The sequence below is a fragment of the Salvelinus alpinus genome, chromosome 21 (assembly GCF_045679555.1).
Source record: "Salvelinus alpinus chromosome 21, SLU_Salpinus.1, whole genome shotgun sequence".
NCBI lineage: Eukaryota > Metazoa > Chordata > Actinopteri > Salmoniformes > Salmonidae > Salvelinus > Salvelinus alpinus.
The window spans coordinates 17,853,980-17,872,843 of record NC_092106.1 but is presented as its reverse complement, the minus strand read 5'-3'; the positions used below and the strand labels follow the sequence as shown (position 1 = coordinate 17,872,843).

Genomic DNA, 18,864 nt, shown 5'->3' with positions numbered 1-18,864 from the left:
TTAGGAAATGGAAGACATACAAGACCACTGATAATCTCCCTCGATCTGGGGCTCCACGCAAGATCTCACCCCGTGGGGTCAAAATGATCACAAGAACGGTGAGCAAAAATCCCAGAACCACACGGGGGGACCTAGTGAATGACCTGCAGAGAGCTGGGACCAAAGTAACAAAGCCTACCATCAGTAACACACTACGCCGCCAGGGACTCAAATCCTGCAGTGCCAGACGTGTCCCCCTGCTTAAGCCAGTACATGTCCAGGCCCGTCTGAAGTTTGCTAGAGAGCATTTGGATGATCCAGAAGAAGATTGGGAGAATGTCATATGGTCAGATGAAACCAAAATATAACTTTTTGGTAAAAACTCAACTCGTCGTGTTTGGAGGACAAAGAATGCTGAGTTGCATCCAAAGAACACCATACCTACTGTGAAGCATGGGGGTGGAAACATCATGCTTTGGGGCTGTTTTTCTGCAAAGGGACCAGGACGACTGATCCGTGTAAAGGAAAGAATGAATGGGGCCATGTATCGGGAGATTTTGAGTGAAAACCTCCTTCCATCAGCAATGGCATTGAAGATGAAACGTGGCTGGGTCTTTCAGCATGACAATGCTCCCAAACACACCGCCCGGGCAACAAAGAAGTGGCTTCGTAAGAAGCATTTCAAGGTCCTGGAGTGGCCTAGCCAGTCTCCAGATCTCAACCCCATAGAAAATCTTTGGAGGGAGTTGAAAGTCCGTGTTGCCCAGCAACAGCCCCAAAACATCACTGCTCTAGAGGAGATCGGCATGGAGGAATGGGCCAAAATACCAGCAACAGTGTGTGAAAACCTTGTGAAGACTTACAGAAAACGTTTGACCTCTGTCATTGCCAACAAAGGGTATATAACAAAGTATTGAGATAAACTTTTGTTATTGACCAAATACTTATTTTCCACCATAATTTGCAAATGTGATTTTCTGGATTTTTTTTCTAATTTTGTCTGTCATAGTTGAAGTGTACCTATGATGAAAATTACAGGCCTCATCTTTTTAAGTGGGAGAACTTGCACAATTGGTGGCTGACTAAATACTTTTTTGCCCCACTGTATATGAATGAGTGATGGTACAGAACGGCATAGGCAAGATGCAGTAGATGGTATCGAGTACAGTATATACATATGAGATGAGTAATGTAGGGTATGTAAACATAAAAGTGCATAGTTTAAAGTGGCTAGTGATACATGTATTACATAAAGATTGCAAGATGCAGTAGATGATATAGAGTACAGTATATACATATACATTATATTAAGTGGCATTGTTTAAAGTGGCTAGTGATACATTTTTGATCCATTTACATTGAAAGTCAACGAGTTCCACATTGTCCCGGAACAAAGCAAAGTAAACGCAGCTCCTGCAACGTTGGAAACGTTCAATAGCGGCCTCCATTTGAGACCGCCGAGCCAGCTTGCTCGGCTTTCGTGTATCTCCCCCTATACGGAATCTGGCAGGATCCCGGGACAGATAGCAGCGCTCACAGCCATTTAGCCCAACTGAGCCGCAGGAATCAAAATAAAATTAAAGTATATAAAAACACGGTCCGCTTTTAAACCAATGTCTTTAGTTTAGGCGTCAGCATTCGACAGGTTTCGGCGTTCGACAGCGTTCAACAACAACAAATATACGTCGCACTCTGATGACGTATGTTGTGACTGGGTTGAGATCTGGTTTTCACCGGGTCCATACTTCCTGCCATCCAGGACCTCTATACCAGGCGGTGTCAAAGGAAGGCCCTAAAAATTGTCAGACTCCAGTCACCCAGTCATAGACTCTTCTCTCTGCAACCGCATGGCAAGTGGTACCGGCGCACCAAGTCTAGGTCCAAGAGGCTCTTAAATAGCTTCAACCCCAAGCCATAAGACTTCTGAACAGCTATTCAAATGGCTACCCAGACTATTTGCATTGCCCCCCTCTGGAATGCTGTTGCTACTCTCTGTTATTATCTCTGCATAGTCACTTTAATAGCTCTAGCTACGTGTATATATTACCTCGACACCGGTGCCCCCGCACATTGACATTGACTCTGTACCGGTACCACCTGTATATAGCCCCGCTATTGTTATTTACTGCTGCTCTTTAATTATTTGTTATTCTTATCTCTTACTTTACTTTTTTTTTTGGTATTTTCTTAACTGCACTGTTGGTTACGGGCTTGTAAGTAAGCATTTCACTGTAAGGTACAATACCTGTTGTATTTGGGGCATGTGACAAATAACGTATTTTTATTCTATTTTTTGATTTGACTGAACAGACGATGACGTGGCACACAGCCTTTGGTTGATGCATGTTATGTCTGAGCAGGGGAACGCAAACTGTTTGGAGTGGGATAGTTTGGGTGTTAGAGTGTTTGTTAAAGGGATAGTATGGTATTGAAGGGATCGTTTGGTGGCAAGAAGGTAGTTTGCTACAGTCAGTTAGAATGTGGATTGTGGATGGGATTGTGGTTATATCAGGCTAACTGGCAAGGAAGCTAGCTGGTGACATGCTAGCTGGCTAACTGGTTAGCTGGCCACGCCTATGTTTTGAAAGACTAGCCAGCAGGTTAGTGACAGGAAAAAGTTGAGTGTGTCTGAGAGAGTTGTTGGCTATTTTACATCTCTCTCTGTCTCTCTGTGTCTCTGTGTGTGTGACAGGAGATCTGCTAACAATCACAGACAGCGCTGCAGCTAACAATACTCAATGAAGACACATATACACACGCATGCATGCATACAATACATTTATAAAACCATAACAATTCTTGGAGTCTAAATATTTACTAGTTGAACAGTTAAGGGCCTCCTGCTACCATTCTGAGCTTTTTGGACTCAAATTTTGTTCTCTAGTTAGGCTAGATAACAGTTTTTGTTCTCTCTCTCACTCACGCACACACACACACACTTACAGTGGGGAGAACAAGTATTTGATACACTGCCGCTTTTGCAGGTTTTCCTACTTACAAAGCAAAAATTCAGAAAATCACATTGTATGATTTTTAAGTAATTAATTTGCATTTTATTGCATGACATAAGTATTTGATCACCTACCAACCAGTAAGAATTCCGGCTCTCACAGACCTGTTAGTTTTTCTTTAAGAAGCCCTCCTGTTCTCCACTCATTACCTGTATTAACTGCACCTGTTTGAACTCGTTACCTGTATAAAAGACACCTGTCCACACACTCAATCAAACAGACTCCAACCTCTCCACAATGGCCAAGATCAGAGAGCTGTGTAAGGACATCAGGGATAAAATTGTAGACCTGCACAAGGCTGGGATGGGCTACAGGACAATAGGCAAGCAGCTTAGTGAGAAGGCAACAACTGTTGGCGCAATTATTAGAAAATGGAAGAAGTTCAAGATGACGGTCAATCACCCTCGGTCTGGGGCTCCATGCAAGATCTCACCTCGTGGGGCATCAATGATCATGAGGAAGGTGAGGGATCAGCCCAGAACTACACGGCAGGACCTGGTCAATGACCTGAAGAGAGCTGGGACCACAGTCTCAAAGAAAACCATTAGTGACACACTACGCCGTCATGGATTAAAATCCTGCAACGCACGCAAGGTCCCCCTGCTCAAGCCAGCGCATGTCCAGGCCCGTCTGAAGTTTGCCAATGACCATCTGGATGATCCAGAGGAGGAATGGGAGAAGGTCATGTGGTCTGATGAGACAAAAATAGAGCTTTTTGGTCTAAACGCTACTCGCCGTGTTTGGAGGAAGAAGAAGGATGAGTACAACCCCAAGAACAGCATCCCAACCGTGAAGCATGGAGGTGGAAACATCATTCTTTGGGGATGCTTTTCTGCAAAGGGGACAGGACGACTGCACCGTATTGAGGGGAGGATGGATGGGGCCATGTATAGCGAGATCTTGGCCAACAACCTCCTTCCCTCAGTAAGAGCATTGAAGATGGGTTGTGGCTGGGTCTTCCAGCATGACAACGACCCGAAACACACAGCCAGGGCAACTAAGGAGTGGCTCCGTAAGAAGCATCTCAAGGTCCTGGAGTGGCCTAGCCAGTCTCCAGACCTGAACCCAATAGAAAATCTTTGGAGGGAGCTGAAAGTCCGTATTGCCCAGCGACAGCCCCGAAACCTGAAGGATCTGGAGAAGGTCTGTATGGAGGAGTGGGCCAAAATCCCTGCTGCAGTGTGTGCAAACCTGGTCAAGAACTACAGGAAACGTATGATCTCTGTAATTGCAAACAAAGGTTTCTGTACCAAATATTAAGTTCTGTTTTTCTGATGTATCAAATACTTATGTCATGCAATAAAATGCAAATTAATAACTTAAAAATCATACAATGTGATTTTCTGAATTTTTGTTTTAGATTCCGTCTCTCACAGTTGAAGTGTACCTATGATAAAAATTACAGACCTCTACATGCTTTGTAAGTAGGAAAACCTGCAAAAGCGGCAGTGTATCAAATACTTGTTCTCCCCACTGTATCTAGTTATATCATTAGTTTTCTCAGGGGTGGAGCAGCTCTGGGCTCCGAGCAGGCTTTGCAATGGGCATTATTTATGGTGTTGCCTTGGTGATTGGCTTGGTGGGTGGGACAAGACAGCTGGTGGGCAGAGACCCTCATACCTGTAAGAATATGTGTGTGTCTTGTCCAGCTCTGTGTTTAATAGTTATCATATGAGGAGTGAGTAGTTCAATGGTGAGGTCACTGACCAGCCCTTTCCCTGTAGTTTACTCGGGATAAGCACAGAGAGGGGGAGAAAGAGAGAGATAGTTCATGTGTGGGGTACTTAGACTCTCTGTCTCTGTACTTAGACTTAGAGATGAGGAACCAGTCAAAGTGGTTCCTCATAGCTCTCTTTTAATTATTTCTCTCTCTCTCTCTCACACACACACACACACACACACACACACACACACACACACACACTTCCATTTTATTCTCAGAGAAAAATAAATAGGAAGAGGAAGGGAGAGACAGAAGGAGAAAGGGCAAATGGCGTAAGATGGTGCCGACAGATATGGCAGCTCTGCTCCTAGTTCCTAAGCAACTTTGCAGTATTTAGTTTTTTTGTGTGTTATTTCTTGCATTATTAGCCCAGACATTTTTGGGGGTTTTCAGTACATCGAGCAGACAGGAATAAAGAACTCTCTGGGAAGAAGAACGGTGATAAACTACCCATGGTGTGATTGTGATAACATACAGAAATTCAAGTCCTTTTGTTCACCCAATCTAGAATACCTCACAATCAAATGCCGACCGTATTACCTCCCAAGATAATTCTCTATGGTTATAGTCACAGCTGTGTATATTCCCCCTCAAGCCGATACCACGACGGCCCTCGAAGAACTACATTGGACTTTGTGCAAACTGGAAACCACATATCCTGAGGCCACATTTATGGTAGCTGGGGATTTTAACAAAGCAGATTTTAGGAAAACGCTACCGAAGTTCTACCAACACATTGACTGTAATACTCGCACTGGTAAATCATTGGACCACTGCTACTCAACTTTTCGAAATACCTACAAGGCCCTCCCTTCGGCAGATCTGATCATGGCTCCATTTTTCTCCTCCCTTCTTATAGGTAGACACTCTCAAACAGGAAGTACCCGTGCTAAGGTCTATTGAACACTGGTCTGACCAATTGGAATCCATGCTTCAAGATTGTTTTGACCACGCGGACTAGGAAAGGTTCCGGGTAGCCTCTGAGAATAACATTGACGACTACACGGATATGGTGACTGAGTTCATTAGGAAGTGTATAGGAGATGTTGTACACACTGTGACTATTAAAACCTATCCTAACCAGAAACCGTGGATAGATGGCAGCATTCGCACAAAACTGAAAGCACGAACCACCACATTTAACCATGGCATGGTGACTGGGAATATGGCCGAATACAAACAGTGTAGTTATTCCCTCCGTAAGGCAATCAAACAGGCAAAACGTCAGTACAGAGACAAAGTAAAGTCGCAATTCAACGGCTCAGACACGAGACGTATGGTTCTACAGACAATCACGGACTACAAAGGGAAAACCAGCCACGCTGCGGACACCGTCTTGCCTCCGGACAAGCTAAACACCTTTGCCCACTTTGAGAATAACACAGTGTCACCGATGCATCCCGCTACCAAGTACTGTGGGCTCTCCTTCTCCATGGCCAACATGAGTAAGACATTTAAGCACGTTAACCCATGCAAGGCTGATGGCACAGACGACATCCCTAGCTGCGTCCTCAGCATGCGCAGACCAGCTGGCTGGAGTGTTTACGGACATATTCAATCTCTCCCTATCCCAGTCTGCTGTCCCCACTTGCGACAAGATGTCCACCATTGTTCCTGTACCCAAGAAAGCAAAGGTAACAGAGCCAAATGACTATCGCCCTGTAGCACTCACTACTTTCATCATGAAGTGCTTTGAGAGGCTAGTTAAGGAACATATCACCTCTACCTTACCTGACGCCATAGACCCTCTTCAATTTGCTTACCGCCCCAATAGATCCACAGACAATGCAATCACACTGCCCTATTCCATCTGAACAATAGGAATACCTACAGTTGAAGTCGGAAGTTTACATACACTTAGGTTGGAGTCATTAAAACTAGTTTTTCAACCACTCCACAACTTTCTTGTTAACAAACTATAGTTTTGGCAAGTCGGTTAGGATATCTACTTTGTGCATGACAAGTAATTTTCCAACAATTGTTTACAGACAGATTATTTCACTTATAATTCACTGTATCACAATTCCAGTGGGTCAGAAGTTTACATACAGTAAGTTGACTGTGCCTTTAAACAGCTTGGAAAATTCCAGAAAATGATGTCATGGCATTAGAAGCTTCTGATAGGCTAATTGACATCATTTGAGTCAATTGGAGGTGTACCTGTGGATGTATTTCAAGGCCTACCTTCAAACTCAGTGCCTCTTTGCTTGACATCATGGGAAAATCAAAAGAAATCAGCCAAGACATCAGAAAAAAAACTGTAGACCTCCACAAGTCTGGTTCATCATTCATTTCATCTGTACAAACAATAGTATGCAAGTATAAACACCATGGGACCACACAGCCGTCATACCGCTCAGGAAGGAGACGCGTTCTGTCTCTTAGAGACGTACTTTTGTACGAAAAGTGCAAATCCACCCCAGAACAACAGCAAAGGACCTTGTGAAGATGCTGGAGGAAACAGGTACACAAGTATCTATATCCACAGTAAAACAAGTCCCATATAGACATAACCTGAAAGGCCACTCCGCAAGGAAGAAGCCACTGCTCCAAAACCTCCATTAAAAAAGCCAGATTACGGTTTGCAACTGCACAACTGCACAACTGCACTTTGGGGGACCAAAGAGCGTACTTTTTGGAGAAATGTCCTCTGGTCTGATGAAACAAAAATAGAACTGTTTGGCCATAATGACCATCGTTATGTTTGGAGGAAAAAGGGGGAGGCTTGCAAGCCGAAGAACACCATCCCAACCGTGAAGGACGGGAGTGGCAGCATCATGTTGTTGGGGTGCTTTGCTGCAGGAGGGACTGGTGCACTTCACAAAATAGATGGCATCATGAGGTTGGAAAATTATGTGGATATATTGAAGCAACATCTCAAGACATCAGTCAGGAAGTTAAAGCTTGGTCGCAAATGGCTCTTCCAAATGGACAATGACCCCAAGCATACTTCCAAAGTTGTGGCAAAATGGCTTAAGGACAACAAAGTCAAGGTTTTGGAGTGGCCATCACAAAGCCCTGACCTCAATCCTATAGAAAATGTGTGGGCAGAACTGAAAAAGTGTGTGTGAGCAAGGAGGCCTACAAACCTGACTCAGTTACACCAGCTCTGTCAGGAGGAATGGGCCAAAATTCACCCAACTTATTGTGGAAGGCTACCTGAAACGTTTGACCCAAGTTAAACAATTTAAAGGCAATGCTACCAAATCCTAATTGAGTGTGTGTGTGAACTTCTGACCCACTGGGAATGTGATGAAAGAAATAAAAGCTGAAATAAATAATTCTCTCTACTATTATTCTGAAATTTCACATTCTTAAAATAAACTGGTGATCGTAACTGACCTAAGACATGTAATTATTACTAAGATTAAACGTCAGGAATTGTGAAACTGAGTTGAAATGTTTTTGGCTAAGTTGTATGTCCCGTGTGGCTCAGTTGGTAGAGCATGGCGCTTGCAACGCCAGGGTTGTGGGTTCATTCCCCACGGGGGGGACCAGGATGAATATGTATGAACTTTCCAATTTGTAAGTCGCTCTGGATAAGAGCGTCTGCTAAATGACTTAAATGTAAAATGTAAATGTATGTAAACTTCCGACTTCAACTGTATGTAAGAATGCTGTTCATTGACTATAGCTCAGCATTCAATACCATAGTACCCTCCAAATTCATAAAATAAACTCGGGGCCCTGGGTCTGAACCCCGCCCTGTGCAACTGGATCCTGGATTTCCTGACTGGCCGCCCTCAGGTTGGAAACAACCCCTCTACTTTGATGATCCTCAACACTGGGGCCCCACAAGGGTGCCCGCTCCTATACTCCCTGTTCACCCATGACTGCGTGGCCATGCACGTCTCCAACTCAATCATCAAGTTTGCAGACGACACAACAGTAGTAGGCCTGATAACCAACAATGACGAGACAGCCTACAGGGAGGAGATGAGAGCCCTTGGAGATTGGTGCCAGGAAAATAACTTCTCACTCAACGTCAACAAAAATAGATGATCGTGTAACACGCACCTATCCACATCGACGTGACCGCAGTGGAGAAGGTGGAAAGCTTCAAGTTGATGACGATCTGAAATGGTCCACCCACACAGACCGTGTGGTGAAGAATGAGCAACAGCGCCTCTTCAACCTCAGGAGGCTGAAAAAATGTGGCTTGTCACCTAAAATCCTCAAACTTTTACAGATGCACAATTGAGATTATCCTGTCGGTCTATCACAGCCTGGTACGGGAACTGCACCGCCATGCAACCGCAGGGCTTTCCAGGGGGTGGTACGGTCTGCCCAACGCATCACCTGGGGGCAAACTACCTGCCCTCCCAAGACACCTACAGCACCCGATGTCACAGGAAGGCCAAAAAGATCAAGGACATCAACCACCCGAGCCACGGCCTGTTCACCCCGCTATCACCCAGAAGGTGAGGTCAGTACAGGTGCATCAAAGCTGGGACCGAGAGACTGAAAAACAGCTTCTATCTCAAGTCCATTAGACTGTTAAATAGCCATCACTAGCCGGCTTGCACCCGGTTACGCAACCCTGCACCTTAGAGGCTGCTGTCCTATATATAGTGGGGCAAAAAAGTATTTAGTCAGCCACCAATTGTGCAAGTTCTCCCACTTAAAAAGATGAGAGAGGCCTGTAATTTTCATCATAGGTACACTTCAACTATGACAGACAAAATGAGGAAAAAAAATCCAGAAAATCACATTGTAGGATTTTTAATGAATTTATTTGCAAATTATGGTGGAAAATAAGTATTTGGTCACCTACAAACAAGCAAGATTTCTGGCTCTCACAGACCTGTAACTTCTTCTTTAAGAGGCTCCTCTGTCCTCCACTCGTTACCTGTATTAATGGCACCTGTTTGAACTTGTTATCAGTATAAAAGACACCTGTCCACAACCTCAAACAGTCACACTCCAAACTCCACTATGGCCAAGACCAAAGAGCTGTCAAAGGACACCAGAAACAAAATTGTAGACCTGCACCAGGCTGGGAAGACTGAATCTGCAATAGGTAAGCAGCTTGGTTTGAAGAAATCAACTGTGGGAGCAATTATTAGGAAATGGAAGACATACAAGACCACTGATAATCTCCCTCGATCTGGGGCTCCACGCAAGATCTCACCCCGTGGGGTCAAAATGATCACAAGAACGGTGAGCAAAGACCTGCAGAGAGCTGGGACCAAAGTAACAAAGCCTACCATCAGTAACACACTACGCCGCCAGGGACTCAAATCCTGCAGTGCCAGACGTGTCCCCCTGCTTAAGCCAGTACATGTCCAGGCCCGTCTGAAGTTTGCTAGAGAGCATTTGGATGATCCAGAAGAAGATTGGGAGAATGTCAGATGAAACCAAAATAGAACTTTTTGGTAAAAACTCGTCGTGTTTGGAGGACAAAGAATGCTGAGTTGCATCCAAAGAACACCATACCTACTGTGAAGCATGGGGGTGGAAACATCATGCTTTGGGGCTGTGTTTCTGCAAAGGAACCAGGACGACTGATCCGTGTAAAGGAAAGAATGAATGGGGCCATGTATCGGGAGATTTTGAGTGAAAACCTCCTTCCATCAGCAAGGGCATTGAAGATGAAACGTGGCTGGGTCTTTCAGCATGGCAATGATCCCAAACACACCGCCCGGGCAACGAAGGAGTGGCTTCGTAAGAAGCATTTCAAGGTCCTGGAGTGGCCTAGCCAGTCTCCAGATCTCTACCCCATAGAAAATCTTTGGAGGGAGTTGAAAGTCCGTGTTGCCCAGCAACAGCCCCAAAACATCACTGCTCTAGAGGAGATCTGCATGGAGGAATGGGCCAAAATACCAGCAACAGTGTATGAAAACCTTGTGAAGACTTACAGAAAACGTTTGACCTCTGTCATTGCCAACAAAGGGTATATAACAAAGTATTGAGATAAGTATTTGGTCAATAACAAAAGTTTATTTTCCACCATAATTTGCAAATAAATTCATTAAAAATCCTACAATGTGATTTTCTGGATTTTTTTTCTAATTTTGTCTGTCATAGTTGAAGTGTATCTATGATGAAAATTACAGGCCTCTCTCATCTTTTTAAGTGGGAGAACTTGCACAATTGGTGGCTGACTAAATACTTTTTTGTCCCACTGTACATAGACTTGGAATCACTGGCCGCTTTAATAATGGAACACTAGTCACTTTTAATAGTGTTTACATACTGCTTTACTCATCACATATGTGTAAATACTGTATTCTATTTTAGTATTTTAGTCCATGCCACTCTGACATTGCTCGATCTAATATTTCTTAATTCCATTATTTTACTTTTAGATGTGTGTGTTGTTGTAAATTGTTAGATATTACTGCACTGTTGGAGCTAGGAACACAAGCATTTCGCTACACCCGCAATAACATCTGCTAAATATGTGTATGTGACCAATACAATGTGATTTGATTTTAAAAAAGAGGGATCAGCTTCAAACAGTAAATAATGGAGCTCCGAGTATTCCTCAGGACTTCTCATTCTCTCTGCTTCGCTTCCTTGCTTTCTACTCCTATATCCATCTCACCCCCTTCCCTCCTCAACACACACACACACACACACACATCTTCAGAGGCAAAGGAGAACTCGTCCGTGTGAGCGTCTCTCTAGGCACGGTTAAACGAACAGACAGCAGATGAAAAGAGAGCAATGCAAAGGGAGAGAAAGAGACAGAAGATGGATCTTTTTCTTCTTTGTGATTCAAACAATCGCCTGGTGGAACTCATGATGATGTCATGGAGTGTCAAGGAGGAGAGGAGAAAGGGGAGCCACAGTAGAATGTTGGGTGCACCCCACCCTAAGAATCTGCTGGCGACTAGATTCCTGTGATATCATCTCTAGGCACCCAGGGAGACCCGGGACACACACACACACACACACACACACACACACAGTGCATTAATGAAAGGTAGGGAAGTCTAGTCATAAACTTGAACACGCACACATGCACTAGGATACGCCCTATGAGCACACTAGGAATCTTGACTGTTGTCATCATCAATTCCTCAACACACACACACAGAGCCAGGGTGTATGTTAAAGTGCATCTAAAAGCCTCCTCAGGTTGACATTTTTAAGACTCCAATGCACACTGATTTATCAACATTGGCTGGTGTGTGTGTGTGCGTGTGTGTTTCTCTTAAGCTGACATTAAGCTCACTTAGAGTTATTAGGAGGACAGACCACTCACAGTGCCGGGCTAGAAAGCATCTTGGGATTGAATGCACTTTCTGTCGTCCAGTGAAAGAAAGAACAAAATCAATAAATATATTTGACAATCACCTCTTCGTTTCTTTTTCTCTGCTTCCATCCATCCCTCACTCTCTTTCCACCCACTTAGTTATTGAAGGAATAATCAATAACTGTTAGGACAATATGTGTTAGTCCGGTTTGGTCATGGTGATGTAGTTGGTCGTCATGGTGATGTAGTTGGTCGTCATGGTGATGTAGTTAGTCGTCATGATGTCCTAGTTTGTCAATCATGATGATTGTGATTTAGTTGGTCGTCATGGTGATGTACACTGAACAAAAATATAAAAACAAAACGTGTTGGTCCCATATTTCATGAACTGAAATAGAAGATCCCAGAAATTTTTCATATGCACAAAAAGCTTATTTCTCTCATATTTTGTTGACAAATTTGTTTACATCCTTGTTAGTGAGGATTTCCCCTTTTGTCAAGCTAATTCATCCACCTGACAGGTGTAGCATATCAAGAAGCTGCTGGGAACAATATAAGGTCACTCTAAGATATGTAGTTTTGTCACACAACACAATGTCACAGATGTCTCAAGAGCGTGCACTTGGCATGCTAACTGCAGGAATATCCACCAGCGCTGTTGCCAGAGAATTGATTGTTCATATCTCTACCATAAGCCGCCTCCAACATCGTTTTAGAGAAATTGTCAGTACATCCAACCGGCGAGCGGTTTGCTGATGCCAACTTTGTGAACCCCACCCCCACCACGGGGCATTCTGTTATGGTTTAGGCAGGCATAAGCTACGGACAACGAACACAGTTGCATTTTATCGATGGCAATTTGAATGCACAGAAATACCGTGACGAGATCCTGAGGCCCATTTGTTAGGCCAATTTATTTTTATGTATCTGTGACCAACAGATGCAGATCTGTTGGTCACAGATACATAAAAAGGGCCTAATGAATTTATTTACATTGACTGATTTCTTTATATGAACTGTAACTCAGTAAAATCTTTGAAATTGTTGCATTAGTATTTTGTTCAGTGTAGTTGGTCAGTCATGGTGATGTAGTTGGTCAGTCATGGTGATGTAGTTGGTCAGTCATGGTGATGTAGTTGGTCAGTCATGGTGATGTAGTCGGTCAGTCATGGTGATGTAGTCGGTCAGTCATGGTGATGTAGTCGGTCAGTCAAGGTGATGTAGTCGGTCAGTCAAGGTGATGTAGTCGGTCAGTCAAGGTGATGTAGTCGGTCAGTCAAGGTGATGTAGTCGGTCAGTCATGGTGATGTAGTCGGTCAGTCATGGTGATGTAGTCGGTCAGTCATGGTGAAGTAGTCGGTCAGTCAAGGTGAAGTAGTCGGTCAGTCAAGGTGAAGTAGTCGGTCAGTCATGGTGAAGTAGTCGGTCAGTTATGGTGATGTAGTCGGTCAGTTATGGTGATGTAGTCGGTCAGTCAAGGTGATGTAGTCGGTCAGTCGTGGTTGTGATTTTTCTCTGTTTGGCTTCATTTCATGCTCTTAGGCATGAGAGAACACTGCAGTATCATAGAAGCTGGTACACACACACACACACACACACACACACACACACACACACACACACACACACACACACACACACACACACACACACACACACACACACACACACAGGAGGTATGTCTTCTGTGCCTGTAGTGAGACAAGGTGACGTGTGTGTGCGAGAGAGAGGGGCAGGGAAAGAGAGAGGGAGCATGAGCTTTCTGGTTTTGGTCTGTGTGAATTGGGTAATTTAATTGTGTGTGTGTGTGAATAGAGTGAGAGTCTTCCTCTCACTGTCCATCCATCAACACCGTAACCCCAGGCAACCAGAGGGGGCAGGACAGTGTGCTATGACAGCACCACAACCTTATTTTTTCTCTTTACTGTCTCACTCACCTCTCTCACTTTCTCACTCACGTCTCTTACTCTCACTCACGTCTCTCACTGTCTCACTCACCTCTCTCACTGTTTCTCTCACACTCACTGTCTCACTCACCTCTCTCACTGTTTCTCTAACACTCACTGTCTCACTCACCTCTCACTGTTTCTTTCACACTCACTGTCTCACTCACCTCTCTCTCACTGTTTCTTTCACACTCACTGTCTCACTCACCTCTCTCACTGTTTCTCTCACACTCACTGTCTCACTCACCTCTCTTACTGTTTCTCTCACACTCACTGTCTCACTCACCTCTCTCAATGTTTCTCTCACACTCACTGACTCACTCACCTCTCTCACTGTTTCTTTCACACTCACTGCCTCACTCACCTCTCTCACTGTTTCTTTCACACTCACTGTCTCACTCACCTCTCTCACTGTTTCTTTCACACTCACTGTCTCACTCACCTCTCTCACTGTTTCTTTCACACTCACTGTCTCACTCACCTCTCTCACTGTTTCTTTCACACTCACTGTCTCACTCACCTCTCTCTCACTGTTTCTTTCACACTCACTGTCTCACGCACCTCTCTCACTGTTTCTTTCACACTCACTGTCTCACTCACCTCTCTCACTGTTTCTCTCACACTCACTGACTCACTCACCTCTCTCACTGTTTCTTTCACACTCACTGTCTCACTCACCTCTCTCTCACTGTTTCTTTCACACTCACTGTCTCACTCACCTCTCTCTCACTGTTTCTCTCCCACTCACTGTCTCACTCACCTCTCTCTCACTGTTTCTCTCCCACTCACTGTCTCACTCACCTCTCTCTCACTGTTTCTCTCCCACTCACTGTCTCACTCACCTCTCTCTCACTGTTTCTCTCCCACTCACTGTCTCACTCACCTCTCTCTCACTGTTTCTCTCCCACTCACTGTCTCACTCACCTCTCTCTCACTGTTTCTCTCACACTCACTGTCTCACTCACCTCTCACTGTTTCTCTCCCACTCACTGTCTCACTCACCTCTCTCACTGTTTCTTTTACACTCACTGTCTCACTCACCTCTCTCTCACTGTCTCACTCACCTCTCTCTCACTGTTTCTCTTGCACTCACTGTCTCTCTCTCTCTCTCTCTCTCTCTCATACTACCTCACTGTCTCACTGCATGTCCAGTTCAGGCTTGGTTGTTCCTCACTCATGTGAAAAAGTACCCTCCCATCCTCCTCTGCTATCCCCCAGCCAGCAGGTGCTATGCGGCCCCCTCTCTCTAATTGTGTGTTTGGCCGTGTCCTCTCTGCCATCTGCTTGGGCCTGTTGTGGGACTCCTGGGAGTGGGACAAACACACACACACACACACACACACACACACACACACACACACACACACACACACACACACAGTCAAGTTTTCTTTATGAAACTACCTATTTTCAAATAATAAGCATTCTGTCCTCATACATATTATTCATACAGTCATTTATAGTGATAATTTATTTGTATAGCGCTTTTCAATACAAGAAACAAAGTACTTCACATCATAAAATAAAATTACTATCAAAAAAACAAAGACAGGAGGACGGAGAATGAAAAAAAGATAGCTAATCATATTGAAATCATACAGTGCATTCGGAAAGTATTCAGACCCCTCGACTTTTCCCACAATCGTTTTTTCCCCCTATCACTCTACACACAATACCCCATAATGACAAAGCGGGGGAAAAAAATTATACATTTTTGCTAATTTATATCACATTTACATACGTATTCTAACCCTTTACTCAGTACTTTGTTGAAGCACCTTTGGCAGTGATTACAGCCTTGAGTCTTCTTGGGTTTGACGCTACAAGCTTGATACACCTGTATTTGGGGAGTTTCTCCCATTCTTCTCAGCAGATTCTCTCATGTTCTGTCAGGTTGGATGGGGAACCTGCTATTGTCAGGTCTCTCCAGAGATGTTCAATCGGGTTCATGTCTGGGCTCTGGCTGGGCCTTTCAAGGACATTCAGAGACTTGTCCCGAAGCCACTCCTGCGTTGTTGTGACTGTGTGCTTAGGGTCGTTGTCCTGTTGGAAGGTGAACCTTCATCCCAGTCTGAGGTCCTGAGCGTTCTGGAGCAGGTTTTCATCAAGGATCTCTCTGTACTTTGCTCCGTTCATCTTTCCCTCGATCCTGACTAGTCTCCCAGTCCCTGTCGCTGAAAAACATCCCCACAGCATGATGCTGCCACCACCATGCTTCACCGTAGGGATGGTATTGGCCAAGTGCTGAGCGGTGCCTGGTTTCCTCCAGATGATTTGGACAATTTTGTGTTGTACTTTGTTTGAGAATTTAAATAAACCAAGAACCACATGTATCCGAGAACTGTCTGGCATCTACTTGAAAGACTGAAACCTGTGGGTGTGTGTGTGTAAAATATACATTTGAAGTCTGTCCTAGGGGCTGGCTCATTAACATGGTGGGACAAGAATACAATTGTATTTCTTTTTTTCCTCCCCTATCTTTCTTGCTTCCTTCATTTTTCTCTTTCTGTTCTTTCTTTTCCTTCAAATGTTTTCATCTCACACATACAAACACACACAAATGATGAGGGAACAGTTGTGTAGGCTCGATCTCTCTACTCATTAGCTCCAACAGGAGGGGGTCTCTGTCTCCTCAACTCCCCAGGGATGGTGAGGTCTTCTGGGCTTGGTGTATAGAGGCATCTCCTCTTCTCCCCTGCTGGCTGTGGTTTAGCTAATTCCGCTGATCAGCAGGGAGGAACACCAACAGGCTTAACCCTCTAGCTCTCTGTCAGACAACAAAACAGTGTGTTTGTGTGTGTATGTTTTGTACGTTCTGAAGTTGGTCACAATAAAAATCAGACGGGTGAGACAGGGTTGTAATCCAGCCCTGTTTGATATCTATAGCGTCAGCTCAGTCAGTGGAAAGCACCAGGGATGCATCTCAAACGGCACCCCATTCCCTACATAGTGTACTAGTTTTGACCAGAGCCCTAATTCCCCTGGTCAAATTTGTGCACTATACAGGGATTAGGGTGCCGTTTGGGATGTAGCCCAGGTTGTTCCTTTATTAGTCACTTCCCCAGAGCTCGTCTGCTCTGCTCTGTGTGTGTGTGTGTGTGTGTGTGTGTGTGTGTGTGTGTGTGTGTGTGTGTGTGTGTGTGTGTGTGTGTGTGTGTGTGTGTGATGACAGGGTTGTATGTGTAAACTGACAGTGGAGTCTGAAATGTGAGCCCTTCCTTGTGTCGGCTCGCCAGAGGAGGTTTTGGGTGGGTGTTGGCTGTGGAGGGGTGGGGGTGAGACGGGGAGGATGTGTTTGATGTCTGAAGGAAGGAGGGAGGGAGGATGGAAAGAAGGGAGGAGGTGACAAAGGTGCACTAGAATTACAGAACCCTATGAAGAGTGTGTGTTTCATCCACCTTGTGACCAGCTGCTGTCTTCGTCACCAGAGCTGTGTAATTGAAGAGGTATGTGATTGTAGAGTGTGTGTGTGTGTGTGTGCATTTGTTTTATACATCTGTTTAGTGTGTGTGTGTGACAAATCTACTGTAGTTCAACACTTTCATGACATGTGTGAGCCACAAACCCCACCTCCTACCCCATGACTCATTCTGACATCACAGGCTGTGAACTCATGATGACTAAAAGGCAGCAGAGAAGACCTCAAGTCCAAACATATCAGCACGGAACCTCCTATACACACACACACCTACACACTCTCTCTCTCCCACACACTGCATGGTATTTGGACTTAGACTAGCTGTTATAGTTAGAGGAACACTGAGGACTGAGGAGACAGAAGCTGAAGCCAAGCTCAGTTCCAGCCTGACAGACAGACTGAGGTAAGGCCAGACAGAACCTAGCAACTGCTAATGTAACACAGCCATCATTGTGTCTGCTTAGAAGTACACTATTTATTTTTATTTAACCTTTATTTAACTAGGAAAGTCAGTTAAGAACAAATTCTTATTTACAATGACAGCCTACCGGGGAACAGTGAGTTAACTGCCTTGTTCAGGGAAGAACATCATATTTTTACCTTGTCAGCTCGGGGATTCGAACCAGCAACCTTTCGGGTTACTGGCCCAACGCTTTAACCACTAGGCTACCTGCCGCCCCACTAGCTTCCTTCACTGTCAAAATCAAATCAAATTTGATTGGTCACATACAATTACATACAGTTGAAGTTGGAAGTTTACATACACCTTAGCCAAATACATTTAAACTCAGTTTTTCACAATTCCTGACATTTAATCCTAGTAAAAATCCCTGTTTTAGGTCAGTTAGGATCACCACTTTATTTTAAGAATGTGAAATGTCAGAATAATAGTAGAGTGATTTATTTCAGCTTTTATTTCTTTCATCACATTCCCAGTGGGTCAGACGTTTACATACACTCAATTAATATTTGGTATCATTGCCTTTAAATTGTTTAACTTGGGTCAAACGTTTCAGGTAGCCTTCCACAAGCTTCCCACAATAAGTTGGGTGAATTTTGGCCCATTCCTCCTGACAGAGCTGGTGTAAATGAGTCAGGTTTGTAGGCCTCCTTGCTCGCACACGCTTTTTCAGTTCTGCCCACACATTTTCTATAGGATTGAGGTCAGGGCTTTGTGATGGCCACTCCAATACCTTGACTTTGTTGTCCTTAAGCCATTTTGCCACAACTTTGGAAGTATGCTTGGGGTCATTGTCCATTTGGAAGACCCATTTGCCACCAAGCTTTAACTTCCTGACTGACGTCTTGAGATGTTGCTTCAATATATCCACAATTTTCCTAACTCATGATACCATCTATTTTGTGGAGTGCACCGGTCCGTCCTGCAGCAAAGCACCCCACAACATGATGCTGCCACCCCCGTGCTTCACGGTTTGGATGGTGTTCTTCGACTTGCAAGCATCCCCCTTTTTCCTCCAAACATAACGATGGTCATTATGGCCAAACAGTTCTATTTTTGTTTCATCAGACCAGAGGACATTTCTCCAAAAAGTACGATCTTTGTCCCCATATGCAGTTGCAAACCG

At 44.4% G+C, this 18,864-nt stretch overlaps 1 protein-coding gene across 4 annotated transcripts in view; it reads left to right on the top strand.

Moving 5' to 3' along the window:
• LOC139547947 (serine/threonine-protein kinase PAK 1-like) overlaps positions 1 to 18,864 on the top strand; it is a 37,349-nt gene that overhangs the window by 6,719 nt on the left and 11,766 nt on the right. The window contains exon 1 of one of the 4 annotated variants that reach the window (XM_071357175.1): positions 17,538 to 17,681. The exons of 2 other annotated variants lie outside the window; for them this stretch is intronic. The gene's annotated coding sequence lies outside the window, so the exon portion shown is untranslated. Of the gene's footprint in view, positions 1 to 17,537; positions 17,682 to 18,864 lie in introns of those variants that run through there. One more of the 4 variants, XM_071357176.1, reaches the window with a different exon arrangement.